The sequence below is a fragment of the Oncorhynchus nerka genome, linkage group LG27 (assembly GCF_034236695.1).
Source record: "Oncorhynchus nerka isolate Pitt River linkage group LG27, Oner_Uvic_2.0, whole genome shotgun sequence".
NCBI classification, from domain to species: Eukaryota; Metazoa; Chordata; class Actinopteri; order Salmoniformes; family Salmonidae; genus Oncorhynchus; species Oncorhynchus nerka.
The window spans coordinates 79,407,090-79,432,471 of NC_088422.1; the positions used below are offsets into that span (position 1 = coordinate 79,407,090).

Sequence of the window (25,382 nt, forward strand, 5' to 3'; positions counted from 1 at the left end):
GCTGGGCTTCCCCTCAGTGCTGAGCTTCCCCTCAGTGTTGAGCTGCCCCTCAGTCCCGAGCTGCCCCTCAGTCCCGAGCTGCCCCTCAGTCCCGAGCTGCCCCTCAGTCCCGAGCTGCCCCTCAGTCCCGAGCTGCCCCTCAGTCCAGTGGGGTTCTGGGTGAGGATTACTAGGCCATGGTCGGCGGCGAGAGTGGACTATCCTAGGACGCGAGGGGGAGGAACTAAGACATTAATGGAGTGGGGTCCACGTCCCGAGCCGGAGCCGCCACCATGGACAGACGCCCACCCGGACCCTCCCTATGGTTTTGATGTGCGTCCGGACCTTAGGGGGGGGGTTCTGTCACGCCTTGGTCTTAGTATTTTGTGTTTTCTTTAGTTATTTGGTCAGGCCAGGGTGTGACATGGGTTTATTGTGTTGTCGTATTGGGGTTTTAGTAGGCATTGGGATTGTGGCTGAGTAGGGGTGTCTAGCATAGGCTATGGCTGCCTGAGGCGGTTCTCAATCAGAGTCAGGTGATTCTCGTTGTCTCTGATTGGGAACCATATTTAGGTAGCCTGGGTTTCACTGTGTGTTTTGTGGGTGATTGTTCCTGTCTCTGTGTTAGTTAATTTCACCAGATAGGCTGTATAGGTTCACATTCCGTTTGTTGTTTTTGTATTGTTCGTGTTTATTCATTCATTAAACATGTATCGAACTAACCACGCTGCATTTTGGTCCGACTCTCCTTCGACGGAAGAAAGCCGTTACACTCCAACACTGTGTTTTTGCATTATTTAAACGAAATTGAACTAAATTTATTTTATTTATGTATTATATTAAGTTAAAATAAAATAGTTAATTCAGTATTGTTGTAATTGTCATTATTACAAATATATATATATATATATATATATATATATATATATATATATATATCGTCCGATTGATTGGTATCTGCTTTTTTGGTCCTCCAATAACCGGCATCGGCATTGAAAAATCATAATCGGTCGACCTCTAGTAAAGAGACTCAGAGAGAATGCCACCGTATCGCTTGTTCACAGCGTCTAGTAGAGTACTTTTGCAAGTTTTAACCCCACTGTTAGGTCCCTCATAAGAAGAGGTAGGTGCAGGAGTCAGGAGCAGGAGAGCAAGGAATTCCAGTTTGCACAGTCGTTTATTATAAGTCCCAACCCACCAACAACAGGCGGGGAAAATCACGACACACACGGAGGAGTAACCTCTACGCCTAACACAGTACGAACGGTACAACGACGTGGAGGGAAAAAACCCTGTGGCGCAAACACGCACCCCTAACAGAGCTAACACAGCAAAATAATCCCGCACAGAGACTAGCAGGCAGCGGAGGTTAATAAACCCACTGAAATTAACTAATCAGGCACAGGTGATAACAACAGACAGACACAAGCGAAAAATGGATCGGTGGCAGCTAGTAGGCCGGCGAGCACCGCCCGAACAGGGAGAGGAGCCACCTTCGGAGAAAGTGACAGTCCCCCCTCCTGACATGCGGCTCCCGCAGCACGCCGACGCCGGCCTCGAGGCAACCCGGAGGACGAGGCGCAGGGCGATCCAGATGGAGGTGAAACTCACTCAGCAGAGATGGATCCAAGACGTCCTTCACCGGCACCCAGCATCTCTCCTCCGGACCGTACCCCTTCCAATCCACGAGGTACTGCAGGCCCCTTACCCGATGCCTGGAATCCAGTATGGATCGCACTGCGTACGCCGGAGCTCCCTCAATGTCCAGGGGGGGTGGAGGGACCTCCCGCACCTCAGCTTCTTGAAGCGGACCAGCTTCCACCGGCCTGAGGAGAGACACATGAAATGAGGGGTTAATACGGTGATAAGGGGGAGCTGTAATCTATAACACACCTTGTCTATTCTCCTCAGGACTAAATGGCCCCACAAACCGCGGACCCAGCTTCCGGTGCGAACATCGGGGCCTCACTGCGGTGGCGGTCAGCGCTCGCTTTCTGCCACCCTTCGGCCCATTTCAGGTGCCCGTGGACGACCTCCCATTCCTCCACCGCAGGAGCCTCGGTCTGGCTCGGATGCCACGGTACCAGGACCGGCTGATACCCCAAAATGCACTGAAAGGGCGAAAGGTTAGTTGAAGAGTGGCGGAGTGAGTTCTGAGCCATCTCTGCCCATGGAACGTACCTCGCCCACTCCCCTGTCCGGTCATGGCAATACGACCGCAGAAACCTACCCACATCCTAGTCTACTCTCTCCAACTGCCCATTACTCTCGGGGTGAAAACCAGAGGTCAGGCTGACCGAGACCCCCAGACGCTCCATGAATGCCCTCCAAACCCAGGACATGAACAGGGGACCCTGGTCAGAAACAATGTCCTCAGGCACCCCGTAGTGCCGGAAGACGTGTAAACAGGGCCTCCGCAGTCTGTAAGGCCGTAGGGAGACCAGGTAAAGGGAGGAGACGACAGGACTTAGAAAACTGATCCACCATGACCAGGATCGTGGTCTTGCCCTGAGACGGAGGAAGATCGGTCAGGAAGTCCACCGACAGGTGTGACCAAGGCCGCAGTGGAACGGGGAGAGGTTGTAACTTCCCTCTGGGCAGGTGTCTAGGAGCCTTGCACTGAGCGCACACCGAACAGGAAGAGACATAAATCCTCACGTCCTTAGCTAAAGTGGCCCACCAGTACTTCCCCCTAAGGCATCGCACCGTCCTATCGATACCCGGATGACCAGAGGAGGGTAACGTGTGAGCCCACTGAATCAACCTGTCGTGAACACCAAGTGGGACGTACTTCCGTCCAGCTGGACACTGAGGTGGAGTAGGCTCTGACCGAGATGCCCGCTCGATGACTGCGTCCACCTCCCATACCACCGGTGCCACCAGACAAGAGGCCGGAAGTATGGGGGTGGGATCGATTGACCGCTCCTCTGTATCATAAAGACGGGACAGTGCATCTGCCTTAGCGTTCTGGGATCCTGGTCTATACGATATCGTAAATCTGAATCTGGTGAAAAACATGGCCCACCTTTCCTGGCAAGGGTTCAGACTCCTCGCCGCCCAGATGTACTCCAGATTGTGGTGGTCAGTCCAGATGAGGAAAGGCTGTTGAGCCCACTCAAGCCAATGTCTCCACACCTTCAGAACTTTTACGACAGCGAGCAGCTCCCGGTCCCCCATGTTATAGTCTCGCTCCGTCGGGCTGAGCTTTCTTGAAAAGAAAGCACAGCCTGAGCGCTGTGAGAGCCCGGCTCCAATCCCAGCCTCGGATGCGTCCACCTCCACTATGAATGCCAAAGAGGGATCCGGATGCGCCAATACGGGAGCCTCGGTAAAAAGAGTCCTCAAGCGACAAAACGCTCTGTCTGCCTCAGCCGACCACCGCAGACGCACCGGTCCCCCCTTCAGCAGTGAAGTAATGGGAGCAGCCACCTGCCCAAAATCCCGGATAAACCTCCGGTAGTAGTTGGCAAACCCTAAAAACCACTGCACCTCTCCCAGTCTACTGTTCCCACATGCTTCAAGAGGGCCACCATTGTTCCTGTTCCCAAGAAAGCTAAGGTAACTGAGCTAAACGACTTCCGCCCCGTAGCACTCACTTCCGTCATCATGAAGTGCTTTGAGAGACTAGTTAAGGACCATATCACCTCCACCCTAGACCAACTCCAATTTGCTTACCGCCCCAATAGGTCCACAGACGACGCAATCGCAACCACACTGCACACTGCCCTAACCCATCTGGACAAGAGGAATACCTATGTGAGAATGCTGTTCATCGACTACAACTCAGCATTTAACACCATAGATCCTGGGTCTCGACCCCGCCCTGTGCAACTGGGTGCTGTTCTTCCTGACGGGCCGCCCCCAGGTCGTGAGGGTAGGTAATAACATCTCCACCCCGCTGATCCTCAACACTGGGGCCCCACAAGGGTAAGTTCTGAGCCCTCTCCTGTACTCCCACGACTGCGTGGCCATGCACGCCTCCAACTCAATCATCAGGTTTGCGGACGACACTACAGCTTGATTACCAATAACGACGAGATGGCCTACAGGGAGGAGGTGAGGTGAGTGTGGTGTCAGGAAAATAACCTCACACTCAACGTCAACAAAACAAAGGAGATGATTGTGGACTTCAGGAAACCACAGAGGGAGCACCCCCCTATCCACGTCGACGGGACAGTAGTGGAGAGGGTAGTAAGTTTTAAGTTCCTCGGCGTACACATCACGGACAAACTGAATTGGTCCACCCACACAGACAGCATTATGAAGAAGGCACAGCAGCGCCTCTTCAACCTCAGAAGGCTGAAGAAATTCAGCTCGTCACCAAAAGCACTCACAAACTTCTGCAGATGCACAATCGAGAGCATCCTGTCAAGCTGTATCACCGCCTGGTACGGCAACTGCTCCGCCCACAACCGTAAGGCTCTCCAGAGGGTAGTGAGATCTGCACAACGCATCACCGGGGGCAAACTACCTGCCCTCCAGGACACCTACACCACCCGATGTCACAGGAAGGCCAAAAAGATCATCAAGGACAACAACCACCCGAGCCACTGCCTGTTCACCCCGCTATCATCCAGAAGGCGAGGTCAGTACAGGTGCATCAAAGCAGCAACCGAGAGACTGAAAAACAGCTTCTATCTCAAGGCCATTTGACTGTTAAACAGCCACCACTAACATTGAGTGGCTGCTGCCAACATACTGACTCAACTCCAGCTCACTTTAATAATGGAAATTGATGTAAAAAAAAGTATCACTAGCCACTTTAAACAATGCCACTTAATATAATGTTTACATACCCTACATTACTCATCTCATATGTATATGTATATACTGTACTCCACATATGTCAGAGTCAAGGCCCGCGGGCCACATCCGGCCCGCAAGAAGGTTTTTTACGGCCCCTGGGATGATCTTGATTTATTATTAGAACCGGCCCGCAGCAAGCCGGCAGCCCGCAGATCTTTTACACGCACCAATACTACATTTCCCACAATGCAAAGGTGACGCACCGAGCAGTAGGCTGCTTCATTTCAATATTTATTGGCACAGCAGTCGTCAGCATCACAGTAAAATTAACTTTCAGATACCCATCAAAAATGGCAAAACGGAAGGTGGATACTGAGAACCGGGGGTTTCAAACAAGGTGGGAGTCGGAGTATATGTTCACGAAGGTAGCTGGAAAACCTGTGTGTCTTCTGTGTGGAGAAAGTGTGGCGGTACTGAAAGAGTATAATCTGAGACGACATTATGAAACGAAACACGCGGACAAAAACAAGAATATGGACATGGAACAAAGGCTACAAAAGGCAGAGGAATTAAAACGAGGCCTCAAATCTCGACAGGCTCTGTTCAAAAAAGCCAAATCACAAGGCCAGGCTGCTGTCAAGGCCAGTTTTATTTTGGCAGAAGAGATCGCTAAATCAGCCCGGCCATTTACGGAGGGGGATTTCATCAAAAACTGCATGATTAAAGTTTGTGACGAAGTTTGCCCAGAAAAAGGCAACTCTTTTTAAATGTGAGTCTGAGCAGAAACACCATTGCCGAGAGAGTAGACCAGTTGTCCATCAATCTAAAAGAGCAGCTTGTGAAAAAGGGAAAAGATTTTATTGCATATTCCTTGGCTGTGGATGAGAGCACCGACATTTCTGACATTGCCCAGTTGTCAATTTTCATCCGCGGAGTGGACTCCAACCTAAGCGTGACAGAGGAGTTTTTGGCTTTACGTCCTATGCATGGCACAACTACGGGGCATGATTTGTATGAAGAGGTGTCAAGATGTGTAAATGAGATGGAGCTGCCTTGGGAAAACTTGTGGGTTTGACAACCGACGGAGCACCTGCGATGTGTGGACACAGGAGCGGACTGGTGGCGAAGATACGGGAAAAGATGCAAGAGGAAAACGCGACAGGTGAGCTGACAGCTTATCATTGTATCATACACCAGGAAGCGTTGTGCGGTAAAGCCTTGAAAATGGAGCATGTAATGAGCATCATCACGCGCACAGTTAACTTTATCAGAGCCAAAGGTTTGAATCACCGCCAGTTCAAGGCATTTCTGACGGAGTTAGAAACGGAGCATGGTGATTTGCCTTATCACACAGAGGTGCGATGGCTAAGCCAGGGAAAGGTGCTTCAAAGATGTTTCGAGCTTCGTGAGGAGATTTGTCTGTTCTTGGACAGCAAAGGGAAAGACACAACACAACTCCGAGACGAAATGTTTCTGTGTGAAATGGCTTTTCTGTGTGACATTACGAGTCATCTGAATGCAATAAACTTGCAGCTGCAGGGTCGGGATCGTGTCATCTCTGATATGTACAGTACAGTGAAGGCATTTAAAACCAAACTGACTCTGTGGGAGACGAGATGCGGAAAGAAAATTTGAGCCACTTTCCCAGCTGCCAGACCATGAAAGAGAAGCTCTCTACCAGTGCGTTCCCGAGCACACAGTTGGCTGATAAAATAGGTATGCTTGCCGCTGACTTTCGACGCCGATTTGCTGACTTTGAAGCACAAAAAGCAGGTTGGAACTGCTCGGTAACCCATTTGCTGTTGACGTGGAAAGCTCACCACCAAACCTCCAAATGGAGTTGATTGACCTCCAATGCAATGATGCACTGAGGGCAAAATATGCGGCAGTGGGTGCTGCGGAGTTCGCCCGTTTCCTCCCGGCACAATGCCCCAGCTGCGCATCCAGGCTGCTCAAACGTTGTCTATGTTTGGCAGCACATACCTGTGTGAACAACTGTTTTCTTTGATGAACCTGAACAAAACATCACACAGAAGTCGACTTACTGCTGAACACCTCCACTCAATTCTGAGGATTTCTTCAGCTCAGAGCCTTACCCCGAACATTGATGAACTTGTGGAAAAGATGGGACACCACCAAGTATCACCCTCAACCTCAAACAAGTGAACATTACTGTGCAATCACATATTTAGAGTTTTTACTCAGTTCAAGTTTAAAAGTTAAAATTTAATATTTGTTTTCACTGCATGTTACTTCTCCTTAAACAAAGTGTTGTTTTTGATTAATAGATTTTTGCACTTTATTTTTTTGTATTTCAATCCAATTATATTTTAAAAATATTTCAGTTGAGTGGATGATAGAAAATTGCTATTATTGTTTTTTCTTTGAAGTAAATTTAGCCCACTTTTGCTAAAATAGAAAATATAGTCTACTGATGGTGCCTTGAATACCGGTTTCTTTCATTTAATGTTCATGTTATGGGGATATTTATATAAAGGAAATTTGTCTTTTGTGTCTGTTGAAAATTAAAGATTACTGACAGAGCCATAAGAAAATATTGCTTTATTTATCTGATCATATTGTAATATATTTGTTAGGTTTTCAGTAGGTTCAATTAGGTTCACTAGACTATATGCGTCATTTAAAAAATGTTCAATGAACATTCGAACAGTCCGGCCCTCGTCTTGTAGCTGATTTTTTTATTTGGCCCTCCGTCCATTTGACTTTGACACCCCTGCTGTACTCTATATCATCTACTGCATCTTGCCATCTTTATGTAATACATGTATCACTAGCCACTTTTATGTTTACATACCCTACATTACTCATCTCATATGTATATACTCTACTGCATCTTGCCTATGCCGTTCTGTACCATCACTCATTCATATATGTTTATGTACATATTCTTTATCCCTTTACACTTGTGTGTATAAGGTAGTAGTTGTGGAATTGTTAGGTTAGATTACTCGTTGGTTATTATGGCATTGTCGGACCTAGAAGCACAAGCATTTTGCTACACTCGCATTAACATCTGCTAACCAAGTGTTTGTGACAAATACAATTTGATTTGATTGGATTTACCGTAGTGGGAGTCGGCCAATTATGCACGGCTGCAATGCGGTCACACTCCATCACCAACCCTGATGTGGAAATGCAATACGGGCTGTTGGGAGAACACGCATTTCTCAGCCTTGACGTATAGGTCACGCTCCAACAGTCGCCCAAGTACTCTGCGCACCAGAGACACGTGGGAATATATCAGAATGTCATCGATATAAGCCACCACAACCTGCCCGTGCAGGTCCCTGAGAATCTCGTCTACAAAGGATTGGAAGACGGCTGGGGCATTCTTCAACCCATGTGGAATAACGAGGTACTCATAATGGCCAGATGTGGTACTAAACGCTGTCTTCCACTCATCTCCCTCCCGGATACGCACCAAGTTATACGCGCTCCTGACGCACTCTCCACTTCCATGGAGGAGCACGTGAAACACCTCACCACCATTTTCCACCGTCTGGGGACCGCTATGGATCAAGTGAAAAAAATAAAAAATACAGTCGAATACTGTCATATCGTAAAAAATGTGAATGTCCTAATTTAATGACTACAACTATTTGAATAACGATATCAGAAAGTGAATACTTTTCAAAACTATTTGAATACAGACCTGAGAAATCAACTACTTAAAAAATATGTTTTAATACAGATCTCAAGTAGTGACTACTTTTCTGAAACTATTGGATTGGCTGTAACGGTTTTCTTTCGCTGAAAGACAGTCGGACCAAAATGCAGCGTGGTTAAATCGATACATCTTTAATAGACGAAAAAACACGAACAATAAAACAACAACAAACGGAACGTGAAAACCTATACAGCCTATCTGGTGAATAACTAACACAGAGACAGGAACAATCACCCAGGAAATACTCAAAGAATATGGCTGCCTAAATATGGTTCCCAATCAGAGACAACGAAAATCACCTGACTCTGATTGAGAACCGCCTCAGGCAGCCATAGACTATGCTAGACACCCCACAAAAACCCCATGACAAAAACGCACCACAATAACCCATGTCACACCCTGGCCTGACCAAATAAATGAAGACAAACATACATTACTTCAACCAGGGCGTGACAGAACCCCCCCCCCTAAGGTGCGGACTCCCGGACGCACATCAAAACAATAGGGAGGGTCCGGGTGGGCGTCTGTCCATGGTGGCGGCTCCGGCGCGGGACGTGGACCCCACTCCATCAATGTCTTAGTCCCTCTTCCTCGCGTCCTAGGATAGTCCACCCTCGCCGCCGACCATGGCCTAGTAGTCCTCACCCAGAACCCCACTGGACTGAGGGGCAGCTCGGGACTGAGGTGCAGCTCGGGACTGAGGGGAAGCTCGGGACTGAGGGGAAGCTCGGGACTGAGGGGAAGCTCGGGACTGAGGGGAAGCTCGGCACTGAGGGGAAGCCCAGCAATGAGGGGAAGCCAAGCACTGAGAGGAAGCTCAGCACAGAGGAAGGTCAGGCAGGTAGTTGGCTCCGGCAGATCCTGGCTGGCTGGCTGGCGGATCTGGAAGAGTCTGGTTGACTGGCGGATCTGGAAGAGTCTGGCTGACTGGCAGATCTGGAAGAGTCTGGCTGACTGGCAGATCTGGAAGAGTCTGGCTGACTGGCAGATCTGGAAGAGTCTGGTTGACTGGCAGATCTGGAAGAGTCTGGCTGACTGGCAGATCTGGAAGAGTCTGGCTGACTGGCAGATCTGGAAGAGTCTGGTTGACTGGCAGATCTGGAAGAGTCTGGCTGACTGGCAGATCTGGAAGAGTCTGGCTGACTGGCAGATCTGGAAGAGTCTGACTGACTGGCGGATCCTGGCTGACTGGCGGATCTGGAAGATCATGGCTGACTGGCGGATCCTGGCTGACTGGCGGATCCTGGCTGACTGGCGGATCTAGCTGCTCTGGCTGCTCCATGCAGACTGGCAGCTCCATGCAGACTGGCAGCTCCATGCAGACTGGCAGCTCTGGCTGCTCTATGCAGACTGGCAGCTCTGGCTGCTCCATGCAGACTGGCAGCTCTGGCTGCTCCATGCAGACTGGCAGCTCTGGCTGCTCCATGCAGACTGGCAGCTCCATGCAGACTGGCAGCTCTGGCTGCTCCATGCAGACTGGCAGCTCTGGCTGCTCCATGCAGACTGGCAGCTCTGGCTGCTCCATGCAGACTGACAGCTCAGGCTGCTCCATGCAGGCTGGCAGCTCTGGCTGCGCTGAACAGGCAGGAGACTCCAGCAGCGCTGTAGAGGAGGAAGGCTCTGGCTGCGCTGAACAGGCGGGAGGCTCCGGCAGCGCTGTAGAGGAGGAAGGCTCTGGCTGCGCTAAACAGGCGGGAGACTCCAGCAGCGCTGTAGAGGAGGAAGGCTCTGGCTGCGCTGAACAGGTGGGAGGCTCCGGCAGCGCTGTAGAGGAGGAAGGCTCTGGCTGCGCTAAACAGGCGGGAGACTCCAGCAGCGCTGTAGAATAGGAAGGCTCTGGCTGAGCTGAACAGGCGGGAGACTCCGGCAGCGCTGGAGAGGAGGAAGGCTCTGATAGCGCTAGACAGGCGAGGCGCACTGAAGGCCTGGTGCGTGGTGCTGGCACTGGGCCGAGGACACGCACAGGAAGCCTGGTGCGGGGAGCTGCCACCGGAGGACTGGTGTGTGGAGGTGGCACTGGATAGACCGGACCGTGCAGGCGCACTGGAACTCTTGAGCACCAAGCCTGCCCAACCTTACCTGGCTCGATGCCCACTCTAGCCCGGCCAATACGAAGAGCTGGTATGTACCGCACCGGGCTATGCACCCGCAATGGAGACACCGTGTGCTCCATAGCATAACACGGTGCCTGCCCGGTCTCTTTAGCCCCTTTGTAAGCACAGGAACTTTGCGCAGGTCTCCTACCTGGCGTAACCATACTCCTTGTGAGCCACCCCCCAATACATTTTTGGGGCTGACTCTCGGGCTTCCATCCGCGTCGCCGTGCTGCCTCTTCATACCAGCGCCTCTCCGCTTTCGTCGCCTCCAGTTCTTCTTTGGGGCGTCGATATTCACCAGGCTGTGCCCAGGGTCCTTTTCCGTCCAATATCTCCTCCCAAGTCCAGAAGTCCTGTGATCGCTGCTCCTCACGATAAACAGGGGGAGTTGGCTCAGGTCTGAACCCTGACTCTGCCACACTCTCCCTGAGCCCCCCCCCAAGAAATTTTGGGGGCTGACTTTCGGGCTTCCTTGCCAACCGTGTTCCCTCGTATCGTCGGCTCCTCTCTCCGGCTGCCTCTGCTCTCCTAAGTGCCTCCACCTGTTCCCATGGGAGGCGATCTCTTCCAGCCAGTATCTCCTCCCAAGTGTAACAACCCTTGCCATCCAAAACGTCTTCCCATGTCCATTCCTCCTTTCGCTGCTTCTGCTGTCGCTGCCTGTCACCACGCTGCTTGGTCCTGGTGTGGTGGGTGATTCTGTTACGGTTTTCTTCCGTTGAAAGAGAGTCGGACCAAAATGCAGCGTGGTTAAATCGATACATCTTTAATAGATGGAAAAACACGAACAATACAACAACAACACACGGAACGTGAAAACCTATACAGCCTATCTGGTGAATAACTAACACAGAGACAGGAACAATCACCCACGAAATACTCAAAGAATATGGCTGCCTAAATATGGTTCCCAATCAGAGACAACGAAAATCACCTGACTCTGATTGAGAACCGCCTTAGGCAGCCATAGACTATGCTAGACACCCCACAAAAACCCCATGACAAAAACGCACCACAATAACCCATGTCACACCCTGGCCTGACCAAATAAATGAAGACAAACATACATTACTTCGACCAGGGCGTGACATTGGCTGCCTTCAACTAATCGCAGGTCTGTATCTGGTACTGCATGTTGAAGACAGAAATAGAATGAATAGCGCACACACAATCTCCTATACTATTTCAATCTATCTGACAGAAATGTATTGTGCATATCAAATATGACTATCTGAACATTCTGAAAATGTCCATTTTCCTGAATGTCTATTGCCCCAGGTGTACTGTACATAATCAAGTCAAACTAATTAATCAATTATATTGTATACAGATAAGTATAAATAAGTTGTGATGATCAACTACTGTATTACTCTTTCAAGCTGAAATAAAAAATCCCAGAAATGTTCCACACGCACAAAAAGCTTCTTTCAAAAAAAAAAAAATCAGTTTTGTTTTACATCCCTGTTAGTGAGCATTTCTCTCCCCTTTGTCAAGATCATCCATCCACCTGACAGGTGTGCCATATCAAGAAGCTGATTAAACGGCATGATCATGAGGCCTCCCGAGTGGCGCAGTGGTCTAGGGCACTGCATCGCAGTGCTAGCTGTGCCACCAGAGACTCTGGGTTCGCGCAATGCTACAGATGTCAAGTTGAGGGACAGTGCAATTGGCATGCTGACTGCAGGAATATACACCAGAGCTGTTTCCAGATAACTTAAGGTTAATTTCTCTACCATAAGCCATCTCCAACGTTGTTTTAGAGAATTTGGCAGTACGTCCAACTGACCTCACAAGCACAGACCACATGTAGCATCGTGCGAGCGAGCGGTTTGCTGTCGTCAATGCTGTGAACAGAGTGCCCCATGGTGGATATAGGATTATGGTATGGGCACGCTGAAGCTACGTACGACGAACACAATTGCATTTTATCGATGGCAATTTGAATGCGCAGAGATACCGTGACGAGATCCTGAGGCCCATTGTCGTGCCATCCATCTGCCACCAACACCTCATGTTTCAGCATGACAATGCACATCCCCATGTCACAACAATCTGTACACAATTCCTGGAAGCTGAAAATGTTGCAGTTCATCCATGGCCTGCCTACTCATCAGACATGTCAACGACTGAGCATGTTTGGGATGCTCTGGATCGACAGCATGTTCCAGTTCCCGCCGATATCCAGCAACTTCACACAGTCATTGAAGAGGAGTATGACAACATTCCACAGGCCACAATCAACAGCTTGATCAACTCTATGCAAAGGAGATGTGTCGCACTGCATGAGGCAAATGGTGGTCACACCAGATACTGACTGTTTTTTTTATCCACGCCCCAATGTTTTGTTAAGGCATCTGTGACCAACAGATGCATATCTGTATTCCCAGTCATGTGAAATCCATACATTATGGTCTAATGAATTAATTTTAATTGATTGATTTCCTTATATGGACTGTAACTCAGTCAAAGCTTTGAAATTGTTGCATGTTTCGTTCATATTTTTGTTCAGTGTATTTGTTCAGAGTAATTCAAAGCTGTTTGCAAACATTGCAAACAGCAAGTTGATGCTTAGCTAAAACAATTTCGAACCTCTTTGTCCATCTGAGGGTAGGCCTAAGTGTTCTTGTTCCAAACACACACTATACTATCTTTAAAAGGAGAGTTTACGCTGAATACAAAATAACATGACTTTCCACCTACCTTGGCTGGAGTCTGATTAAAGAAGGCAGTTTGGGGATATTTAGCTTCTTTTCGACACTTAATAGCCATATTTTGTTACTTTTAGAACACTCAGTAACACTTAACATTAAACTGTTCTTGTGCCTGTGTAATAAAACTGTAATTAACTTTGGAGCAACATTTTATTAGCATGTTGTTACATAATACTTTGGTAATTATATTTTAATTCCATAGCAATGAGCTGAGTTTTTGTAACTACTGTACACAAGAGGAATAGTGACTGTTCCACTTATGTAATAACTCCATTATTATGCAATTATAAAGCAATTTCCAAAGTCCTATGTAACAACAATGTTGCTATTGTAATAATCAAAGTTACTACACATGTATAGGAACTTGATGTCAAGTGTTACCTTACGTCTCAGTTATTATGAAAATATGTGTTAGTCATTCTTAAGGCGCAAAAGTGGTCTACTCTAGTGTTGTGATGATTCAATGTCCTTCATATATTTAATGTAATTCTAGCGATAGCCTATAATAAGATCCATATCTAAGAGCCCTCCAAACCTAATGATCATACAGTATATTTACATGAATTCAACTAACTATTGTAGTTTTTGGTTTTTCATTAAATATTTGGCAGCCATCAAATAAATATTTATTTTGTTTTCAAACACCTTACATATATTCAAACACCTTACATATATTCAAACACCTCACATATATTCAAACACCTCACATATATTCAAACACCTCACATATATTCAAACACCTTACATATATTCAAACACCTCACATATATTCAAACACCTCACATATATTCAAACACCTCACATATATTCAAACACCTCACATATATTCAAACACCTCACATATATTCAAACACCTCACATATATTCAAACACCTTACATATATTCAAACACCTTACATATATTCAAACACCTTACATATATTCAAACACCTTACATATATTCAAACACCTCACATATATTCAAACACCTCACATATATTCAAACACCTCACATATATTCAAACACCTCACATATATTCAAACACCTCACATATATTCAAACACCTCACATATATTCAAACACCTCACATATATTCAAACACCTTACATATATTCAAACACCTCACATATATTCAAACACCTCACATATATTCAAACACCTCACATATATTCAAACACCTCACATATATTCAAACACCTCACATATATTCAAACACCTCACATATATTCAAACACCTTCAAATATTATTTGGTTTTCTGAGACGTATTCAAAATACTTTAAACTATTATTTGGGTTTCTGAGACCTGTATTGTATATCAAAGACAATACTGTAGTTGGCTTTTAGTTGAAACTCTACATAAACTATATTAGACTATCTCAAGTATTTGAAAACATTTATATACAACTATTTTCTGCCCAGGTCTGCTGTCCATTAAGCCTACTGACACCCCGGTGGACATATGCTATAGCCGTGAAGTAGCCTAGTGCTAAGCTGCATACACCACTGTTTAAATCAGCAGAGGAAGTGACCCATTACCTGCTCAAGTGACAATTTGAATAAAATTCACATTTTTAAACTGAGTGTGCTACTGCATTTTAAACTCAAATCACTCAAAAGCTTTGCACAGCAGATGGTAATTGCCGTCTATTCAATCTTGATTTGTGTGTGAATACAAAGACACAAAAAGGATCTGCTCATTCAACAAGTGACATAATCAAAACCTTGCTTGACTCAACTTACTACAAGCCACACTAATTTGTGCACTATGTTACCATAACTAGGCCAGCAGCAGGATCTTAATTCAGTCATAAGATGATATCCAAAACCAATACGGCCTAGGAAATGAAAATCAAGGGATCCAAAGAGGAGGGACAAAGACCCAAGTTCATCAGGGCTTAAAAGGTTCATTAACTAGGAAAAGGCAGACAGATGTTATGGAGCACAGCTCCTACTCATAGTGTAGCTGCAGGTCTGAGATGGTCTACTCCAAATCCTACTGTAGGTGTAGGTCCCCTCTCCTGCAATGGTGTGTGACTACCTGTGGCACTAAGCCATAGTCTCCCGTAGGCCGGCAGGAAAGCAAAACGAAATGTTCAATGAGAATCATGTGGTAATCCAGCAATCAGGCCTAAAAGCTACCATCTTCATACTTTTGATTATAAATGGTAAAGAAAATACTAATGATCTAGGGTTAGATTACTTCAGCATTAAATACCAAAACATGGCAATTATGCATTCCATAAAATCAAAATATTAAACTGAATAAATGTATTACATTAAAAACATAAAAGATTTCAACCTCTAAAATAACATTTTACACATCCACAGATATTTATTTCTCAAAGACTCATTATAATGTCTTTGACCATCTTGTTTTCCCTTTCTCCCTATTGCCTTAATACATATTGCTTTTGCTCATTTGCATTGAAAATTGTTAATTGTTCACTTCCCGCATTTTAATAAATTTCTTAAATTCCTGCACTAATAAGTGTCACATTTATTTAGTCTTAGTATGCCTGTATACATAAAAAATAAAATAATCCTTTATAAAACTCAGCTAAAAAAGAAACATGCTCTCACTGTCAACTGTGTTCATTTCCAGCAAACTTAACATGTGTAAATATTTGTATGAACATAACAAGATTCAACAACCGAGACATAAACTGAACAAGTTCCACAAACATGTGACTAGCAGAAATGGAATAATGTGTCCCTGAAAAAAGGGGGGTCAAAATCAAAAGTAACAGCCAGTATCTGGTGTGGCCACCAGCTGCATTAATTACTGCAGTGCGTCTGCTCCTCATGGACTGCACCAGATTTGCCAATTCTTGCTGTTAGATGTTGCCCCACTCTTCCACCAAGGCACCTGCAAGTTCCCGGACATTTCTGGGGGGAATGGCCCAATCCAACAGGTCCCAGACATGCACAATGGGATTGAGATCTGGGCTCTTCGCTGGCCATAGCAGAACACTGACGTTCCTGTCTTACAGGAAATCACTCACAGAACAAGCAGTATGGCTGGTGGCATTGTCATGTTGGAGGGTCATGTCAGGATGAGCCTGCAGGAAGGGCACCACGAGGGAGGAGGATGTCTACCCTGTAACGCACAGCACAGAGATTTCCTGCAATGACAACAAGCTCAGTCCGATGATGCTGTGACACACCGCCCCAGACCATGATGGACCCTCCACCTCCAAATTAATCCTGCTCCAGAGTACAGGCCTCGGTGTAATGATCATTCCTTCGACGATAAACACGAATCCAACCATCACCCCTGGTGAGACAAAACCGCGACTTGTCAGTGAAGAGCATTTTTTGCCAGTCCTGTCTGGTCCAGCGTCGGTGGGTTTGTGCCCATAGGCGATGTTGTCGCCGGTAATGTCTGGTGAGGATCTGCCTTACAACAGGCATACAAGCCCTCAGTCCAGCCTCTCTCAGCCTATTGCGGACAGTCTGAGCACTGATGGAGGGATTGTGTGTTCCTGGTGTAACTCGGGCAGTTGTTGCCATCCTGTACCTGTCCCACAGGTGTGATGTTCGGATGTACCGATCCTGTGCAGGTGTTGTTACACATGGTCTGCCACTGCGAGGATGATCAGCTCTCCATCCTGTCTCCATGTAGGCGTCTCACAGTACAAACATTGCAATTTATTGCCCTGGCCACATCTGCAATCCTCATGCCTCCTTGCAGCATGCCTAAGGCACGTACATTCACACAGACGAGCAGGAACCCTGGGCATCCATCTTTGAGTGTTTTTCAGAGTTAGTAGAAAGGCCTCAGTGTCCTAAGTTTTCATAACTGTGACCTCAATTGCCTACCGTCTGTAAGCTGTTAGTGTCTTAACGACCATTCCACAGGTGCATGTTCATTAATTGTTTATGGTTCATTACAAAATTGAGGCTATGCTTAAGAAGTTGGACTTAAGAAGTTGGAGCTCTTCTCTGTCTGCATTAATAAGGACAACACACAGGTCTTTCCATCATTGTATGACTTTTTTGTGTGCAAATGAACTCAAGCTTACGGACAATGTCAAATGTGATATAGCGAAGCCCCTGAGTGAGTTTGGAGCGCAATTACGCAGGTACTTTCCCGAACCGGATGACACAAACTGGATTCGTTATCCCTTTCGTTATCCCTGGATTGGGCTACACTCAGCGTATCTTGCCTTGGCAAATCGCGCCGTTAAGACACTGATGTCCTTTGCAACCACGTACTTATGGGAGAGTGGATTCTCGGCCCTCACTAGCATAAAAACTAAATACAGGCACAGAGTGTGTGTGGAAAATGATTTAATACTGAGACTCTCTCCAATACAACCCAACATTGAAGAGTTATGTGCATCCTTTCAAGCACACCATTCTCATTAACCTGTGGTGAGTTATTCACCATTTTCAGTAAACAAATAAGGTTTTATATGTAAGATGGTTAAATAAAGAGCGACATTATTGATTATTATTTGGTAATTATTTGTGCCCTGGTCCTATAACAGCTCTTTGTCACTTCCCACGAGCCGGGTTGTGACAAAAACTCACACGCATTCTTATGCTTAATAAACGTATAGTGTGTGTGCGGCAGGCTTACAATGATGGCAAAAAACAACATTTGAGAGTGCGCTGACCCTGGTGTTAGAGGGGCTACGCAACTGGAAGTTGAATGTTTGAAAGGGCACAGGTACTAAAAAACGTTTGGGAACCACTGTTCTACGCTATACTAGCTTTTTTTTGTCAGAAACTGAAATTAGGCATACTACTCAAATTTTAGCAACCAGGAAATGGGAGAGCGATTTCTGCAGAGTGCATCTTTAATGTAACAAATTAAGTGTTAAACATTGTAAACAATTGATGGTAATTCATGGTAACCTCATAAACAATTCATTTAGACAAGGCATTTATTTGAAACAGGCATTTATTTGCTGAAATGTGTGACATTGCGGGGAATTAGAAGGGACAGGCGACTATTTGAGACTTTCCGTTTATTTGAAGTGTTACAGTATATAGACTTATTGACAGACTTACACCAGACATCTCAGAAACAAGTGTCCTGACCTTTCCACAAAGCTCCTCCATTTATTTTTAATACAGTTTGTCTTGTGATGTGGCCTGTTCTCATAGCCACAGAAAAGGTCATAGCCAGTGCTCATGTTTGACGCACGCCCGCTGAATTAGCTGCATCACCTTTAATCTTTTCAGAATGCAGGTCTCGCCACTCTGACTCTTTGTCTCAAAGTTGTTTGAATGCATTTGATGCATTTTTGCAGTACTGTCTGACACTAACTATAACACGAGGCCTCTAGGTTTATTGTACTGGTTAATAAAAATGTATTGTTGTTTTATCTAAATAATTCACAGGATGACAGCATTCAATTTCATCTGATACAGGGTAGTGAATAATCCAGTGGCGGTCAGTGCTGTTTAAGATTAAGGAAAACACATTTTTCTATGATTATCATGGCCTTATTTTTATTACAGCATATTGAATGACTGTCATTCATATTCCATTCTCCCAGGTCGTAACATTTCTAGGTTTAGGCTACTACATGATACTCTAATTTGCCTTTTACCCGTCATGAGGTCCCTACCACATAGCCTACAAATGAATGTATATAACATAGGTGCACAGGTCGAGAGACAAATTGGAGTGACTGGTGACAGACAGTGACACATTCTTTACCACCTTGCACACTCTTGCCTGCATCTAGCGGATCTAGGATTTAATAATTAGCCCAAACAGTTGCAAAACAAGAGTTTCTATTGAACAAATTCAGGTAGGGCCATCCACGTTTTGTTTTAAGAAATGTTTTGCAACAGAATCGGCAGAATGAATACACCCCTGATCACCTGTGCAGACACAGTTCACTTTCATAGCAGCCATACAACATCATCATCAAATCCATGCGCTCTCCTCCTCTCACATTTTCCCTTCGCTTGTGGACTTCAGTGCACAACACAACAGCTGTCTGTGACCAAGCGAAAAAAAACTCTCCAAGCCAAACCTTCATATCATAACCGCTACACAAAGCCTACATCATTGTCACCATATTGGCTACCACCATAGTCAACATAGCTACTAGAACTAATGCGTTAATAAACCCACAATCCAATCCATGTGTACAATCAGCAAGCAGTTTAGCAGTTACACCAGTGGGCCCCGGTGAATATAAATTAATACAACCGAAAGTTTACCTTGACTTGGAAGAGTTAGGAGTGCCTTAGCCTGCAAGCTAACATAAACAGCTTTCCTCTCTGTTTGAGTCAGGTTGTTGAGAAGGCTAAATTAACTGCATTAGCTAAGTAAGTGAAAGTGAATGTGGAAAAATACAATTATTGTCTTTCTCTTTGAGTCAACTACTCATTACATTTTATGCACTGCAGTCCTAGCTAAATGAATTAGGCCCTCATCTATGGCTTTCACATGACTGAGCAGGGTTGCAGCCATGGTGGGCCCAGGAGGCCATAGGCCCACCCACCAGGGGAGCCATGCCCAGACAATCAGAATGAGTTTTCACCACAAAAGGGCTTTATTACAGATGGAAATACTTCTCAGTTTCATCAGCTGTCCGGGTGGATGGTCTCAGACTATCCCGCAGGTGTAGAAGCCAGATGTGGAGGTCCTTGGCTGGTGTGATTACACGGGGTTGGTGGTTGTGAGGCCGGTCGGACGCACTGCCAAATTCTCTAAAACGATGTTGGAGGCAGCTTATGTTAGAGAAATTAACATTAAATTCTCTGGCAACATCTCTGGTGGGTATTCCTGCAGTCACCATGCCAATTGCACGCTGCTTCACAACTTGAGACATCTGTGGCATTGTGTCGTGTGACAAAACATTTATTTTTTAAATATGTTTTTTTTATTATGAACACAACAAATACAAAAAAACAGAAATATACAAACAAGAGTATATAAACCTAACAGTATTACATATCAAGATTCATTTTCAATTTGTCAAATACTTTTATGGTGCGTATTGCTTTTTTGTTTTTACATTTACATTGTGTGACAAAACATGGGACCAACAGTATAGATTCAGTATAGATTCATTCTCTGATCCTTTGATTGGATGGAAAACATGTCAGTTCATGCTGCAAGAACTCTGATAAGTTGGAGGATGTCCTCCAGATGTCGTTATAATTACTGTGTAAGTCTATGGAAGTGAGCTAGAACCATGATCCTCATAGATTTTGTTTTGAAGTCAATGTAACAAGAGGGGGACGGAAAATAGCTGTCCTCCGGCTATACTTTGGTGATCCCCTACAGGGTGCTGTTGAGGATACTTTTTTGGTGACGTGAATATATTTAGTATAGTTTTATCTAAGAAGTTTAATGTTTCACTATTTAAATTTTTATGAAATTCACTGAGTAGGATGGTCCTCCACACTTTTTTTGTTTTTTTGTTTACCCACCCAGTTAACCCACCCTTTGCTGAAAAATGTACCGACTTGCTTTATTTACCACTACATCACTATGGCAAAGCCTTACAGCTCTTACCACACCTATCATCCCAAATACAGTAAATCATTTAATAACCCATATGCAAAGATGAGGGGGGATGGGGAATAGCAGTGCTTGTACTATTCCATTAATTAACGGTGGCAGTGCATTCTCATTTGTATTGTTAAAATGGAGTGCAATTCTGATATTAAGGACATAGTGAAAAAAAGACCCCTTATGTATGAGAACAGCTTTTGAGGGGGAGGCTTGGTTGGGGTAGGGGTCTGTCAACTTGACAGTGATAGATGATACTGCCGCAGATGATGAACATAGGTCTACTGCACTAATTCTACCACTTCCCTCCCAGCCCCCACCATCACATCAAAGCCCAAGACAAATTGACTGCACCCACTGATTAAACTGGTTCCAGTCAGTAGCATGCCTAGGCTGCCTATGTTTGCATGAATCCTGGCTGTCACCCAAATCACCAAGCCTCCACTTCTCAACCCACACTGTCCAGATTCTCCAATTAGGCTACATTGGAATTGAGGGAGTGGAAGCAAGGAACATGGACATGTTCAGATGAACCCTGACCACAGTGCAGTATGGGAGGAATTGGCCATGGACTATAGCCATATTGATTCCTGAACCTAGATAGTGGCTTAAGCAACTGACCCATTGGTAGCAGTGTGAGGGCAAAATGTGCAATTAGCCTACTCATCCATATCAAAATATTGCAAGCATGCCAACTCTAATTCGTATGGTTATAGTTATTGGGCCTATTGGTAACTTGTAGGCTACACCAAAATGAACCTATTTGCGCCATATATCTGAGACTTTCCCAACATTTTTCTTCATAGTACATTTTCCTTGCAAGACATGGGCGTATAGGCTACTAATGTGTGAAATAGTTATAGATGCTTGACTTTACTCAACATAAAATGCCCCCATTCTAGGTTCAAAACTTTAATTATGGTGTTCAAAGCCACCTACCTGGTGCACTGACGGGAATTGTATGTCTGTCTCCTGTTTATTCCCGCATCCGAAAATCACACCGGTATTGTTGACTTCAAAGGAATATGGTGAGAGGCTCACATTGACCCGGGAAATGATTTCACCTACAAATGCGCACGGAAAAATATGCCACTGGTTAAAGCTACAACGTTTATGTCGAAAACAGGTCTGTAGTACTGGGGAAGCGCGAAGTCCTCACTTTTTTCCATTTCAAAATGCAGTGTACCTGCCTTGATGATCTTAAAACTCCACAGAACCAACATCTGTTGTGATAATTGGGTTGTTTGCTCTATAACCTGTCAGTTCATATGCCTTGTGAACAGTGGCTGTTCTAGCTTGTATGGTTCCCTGGGCGGAACCACCTCTTCAGTCCCATATGGTGACACGACGTGCAAATGAGCGATAGAAAACCGATCGTGCAAATGAGCGATAGAAAACCGATCGTGCAAATGAGCGATAGAAAACCGATTGCGCAAATGTCACCATTCTGAATATTTTTGCAAATGTATTAAAAATAAAAACAAAAATATCTTATTTACAATAGTATTCAGACACTGCTCTGAGACTCGAAATGGAGCTCAGGTGCATCCTGTTTCAGTTGATCATCCTTGAGATGTTTATACAACTTAAGTAAATTAAATTGATTGGACATGATTTGTAAAGGCACACACCTGTCTATGTAATGTCCCACAGTTGACTGTGCATGTCAGAGCAAAAACCAAGCCATAAGGTTGAAGGAATTCCGTAGAACTCAGAGACAGGATTGTGTCAAGGCACAGATCTGGGGAAGGGTACCAAAAAATATCTGCAGCATTGAAAGTCCCCAAGAACATAGTGGCCTCAATCATTGTTAAATGGAAGAAGTTTGGAACCACCAAGTCTATTCCTAGAGCTGGCCACCTGGCCAAACTGAGGAATCGGGAGAGAAGGGCCTTGGTCAGCGATGTGACCAAGAACCTGATTTTTGCTCTGACAGAGCTCCAGAGTTCCTCTGTGGAGATTGGAGAACCTTCCAGAAGAACAACCATCTCTGCAGCATCCCTCCAATCAGGCCTTCATGGTAGAGGGCCAGACGGAAGCCACTCCTCAGTAAAAAGCACATGACAGCCCGGTTGGAGTTTGAAAAAAAAAGGCACCTAAAGACTTTCGGACTATGAGAAACAAGATTATCTGGTCTGATGAAACCAAGATTGAACTCTTTGGCCTGAATGCCAAGCGTCACATCTGGAGGAAACCTGGCACCATACCTACGGTAAAGCATGGTGGTGGCAGTATCATGCTGTGGGGATGTTTTTCAGCTGCAGGGACTGGGAGACTAGTCAGGATTGAGGCAAAGATGAACGGAGCAAAGTACAGAGAGATCCTTGATGAAAACCTGCTCCAGAGCACTCAGGACCTCAGACTGGGGCGATGGTTCACCTTCCAACAGGACAATGACAGCCGCAGGAGTGGCTTCGGGACTAGTCTCAATGTGGCCCAGCCATTGCCCGGACGTGAACCCGGTCGAACATCTCTGGAGAGACCTGAAAATAGCTGTGCAGCGACGCTCCCCATCCAACCTGACAGAGCTTGATAGGATATGCAGAGAATAATGAGAGAAACTCCCCAAATACTGGTGTGCCAAGCTTGTAGTGTCATACCCAAGAAGACCAGAGGCTGTAATTGCTGCCAAAGGTGCTTCAACAAAGTACTGAGTAAAGGATCTGAATTCTTAAGTAAATGTGATATTTCCGTTTTTATATAAATTAGCAAAGATTTCTAAAAACACATTTTCACTTTGTCATTATAGGGTATTGTGTGTAGATTAATGAGGGGGAAAATATTTATTCAATTTTAGAATAAGGCTGTAACGTAACAGAATGTGGAAAAAGTTATTTCCGAATACACTGTACATTTAAAAGTGCCCATCCAAGAAGGCTCAAGGTCATTGGCCACAGATAAAATGATGTCCAATCACGTTATATCTACCGTAGATTTGACTGATCGTGTCAACATCATATTTAAAAATCGTAGCTAGCAGTCATCATTATGAATCAAGTCGACAATCTACTGGCAAATCATTTTCAATCCTTGTCATATGAAGAGATATTATGAAGAGAAATTATAGATAAAATGTATCAGTGCTCGTCGGTCATTGGACATAAACATTACACAACAAGTTGGAAATTGCAAATTCAGCAATGAGTGGTTTGGAAGGAATCAGTGGCTAACTGCAAGCAAAGCAAAGCAATCACTATCCTTCTATTCAGTGGAGTGGGTGTGGGGTCCATGTCTGGGTTTAAGGGTCTCTTTTCTAAGCTTAAAAGGATAAACATTCAACAAGATGGGCAAGAAAAGGTTGAACACATTGGCCATGCTGTCAATCCAGCATGACTTCTTCTGTGTTCAAAACATCTGGAAAATCTGAACTGAGAAATTTCAGACTTCAGTGAGTTCAAGACAACTGGGAACTCTGGAAAAAAACGAGCTCCGACTGGGAAAATAAGTTTTGAACGGTCATCCAACTCCGAATTCCAAGTCGGAATCTCTGGCCTCTTTCTAGAGGTCCAACCTGAAGATCACTGACTCCATGATTCAACCTTTTTTTCTTCCTGTTCAAGTGAGCACAGCACAACAAAGTGAGTCCAAAGAAGTATTGAATGCTGCTGCATAAATGATGTAATATGTCAGCTACAGTATGTATACTGTAGCTAAGAAAGTAATACTAAGTGTATGTTCTGTAGTAAGCTGTTAGTAGCCCATGTGCCTCACCCTAATCATTTGGTCCCTTTCCCCCTCCTAATTTAGCCCACTGTTCTGACCTTGTGGTGCACATGTAGCCTATAGCCTGTTTTAGAGAAATGTCATCATCGAATTTTGTCTACTTTCATTGTCTGCTTATATGCCACCATTATTTATCCTACGGTTCTGACTTGATGTACAGGGAGAATACTGTAAGAACAGACCATGTTCTGAATTCTGTCGCTGTACATTTCAAAAGTGCTGAGCAAATAGTTATATTGACTACATCCGTCCTAGCTCGCTCATTAATGTCTTAATCGAAATTACGCATTGCCACTTATCCGCTCTTTGTCCTCTTATGCCATAGTATGTACATTTCAATTGTCAATGGAAACCACATTTGTTGAAGCAAGTCAACCATATCAGCTATGTTTTTTTAAAAGGCAGTAAATGAGTCTGAATTAACTGTTTTGTTGCCAGACAAGGCTCTGCTGATAGCCAGGTGTAGCAGTGGTAAGGATTCACTCCATGGTGTGGAAAAGAAATCTCTGCTTTTGGGACAGCTTTATGTAGGCCCTAACAGTTTATGGGCACCATTTGTCACTGTTATAGTGCAATTCATGTGTTGTTCAGTGTTGTGTTGTGGCTTTGCTGGCATGCATCTAAAAAATGTTTTTGCGTTTGCCCCACCAAGATTTACATGTTAAAATATTGCCACTGGTTTATTGAGATGCATGAATACACCACCCCAAAAGCTTGATTTTTTTTCACTCATGAAACAGTAATTCAAGAAGATCAAAATGCGTAGGCTATTCCCATGAAACTGATTGAGATCAGTCAAATAATTGGCATGCTGTTGCAATTTCACCAGTAAAATGTGAATAATAATCATTTACAATTGACAGTGATGATGGCCTATTTTGAAATTAGGTATGCCTAACTTGGTGTAATCCATATAGCCTACATGCTTTTTTTTTCTTTGTAAAAGCACATAGTATGAAACAGTAAGCAAAAAAG

General features: G+C 45.0%; 1 long non-coding RNA gene across 2 annotated transcripts; it reads right to left on the reverse strand.

Annotated features, from left to right (window-relative positions):
• Positions 1–1,143: 1,143 nt before the first annotated feature.
• LOC115111139 (uncharacterized) lies at positions 1,144–22,126 on the reverse strand. 2 transcript variants are annotated; one of them, XR_003860782.2, is made up of 3 exons: positions 21,871–22,124; positions 21,624–21,748; positions 1,144–1,805 (listed from the first exon to the last, which is right to left on the reverse strand). It is a non-coding gene; the product is annotated as an uncharacterized LOC115111139 (long non-coding RNA). The 2 variants fall into 2 exon arrangements; XR_010461396.1 differs by lacking the exon at positions 1,144–1,805 and adding an exon at positions 19,188–19,876 and having other exon boundaries at positions 21,871–22,126.
• Positions 22,127–25,382: the final 3,256 nt, after the last annotated feature.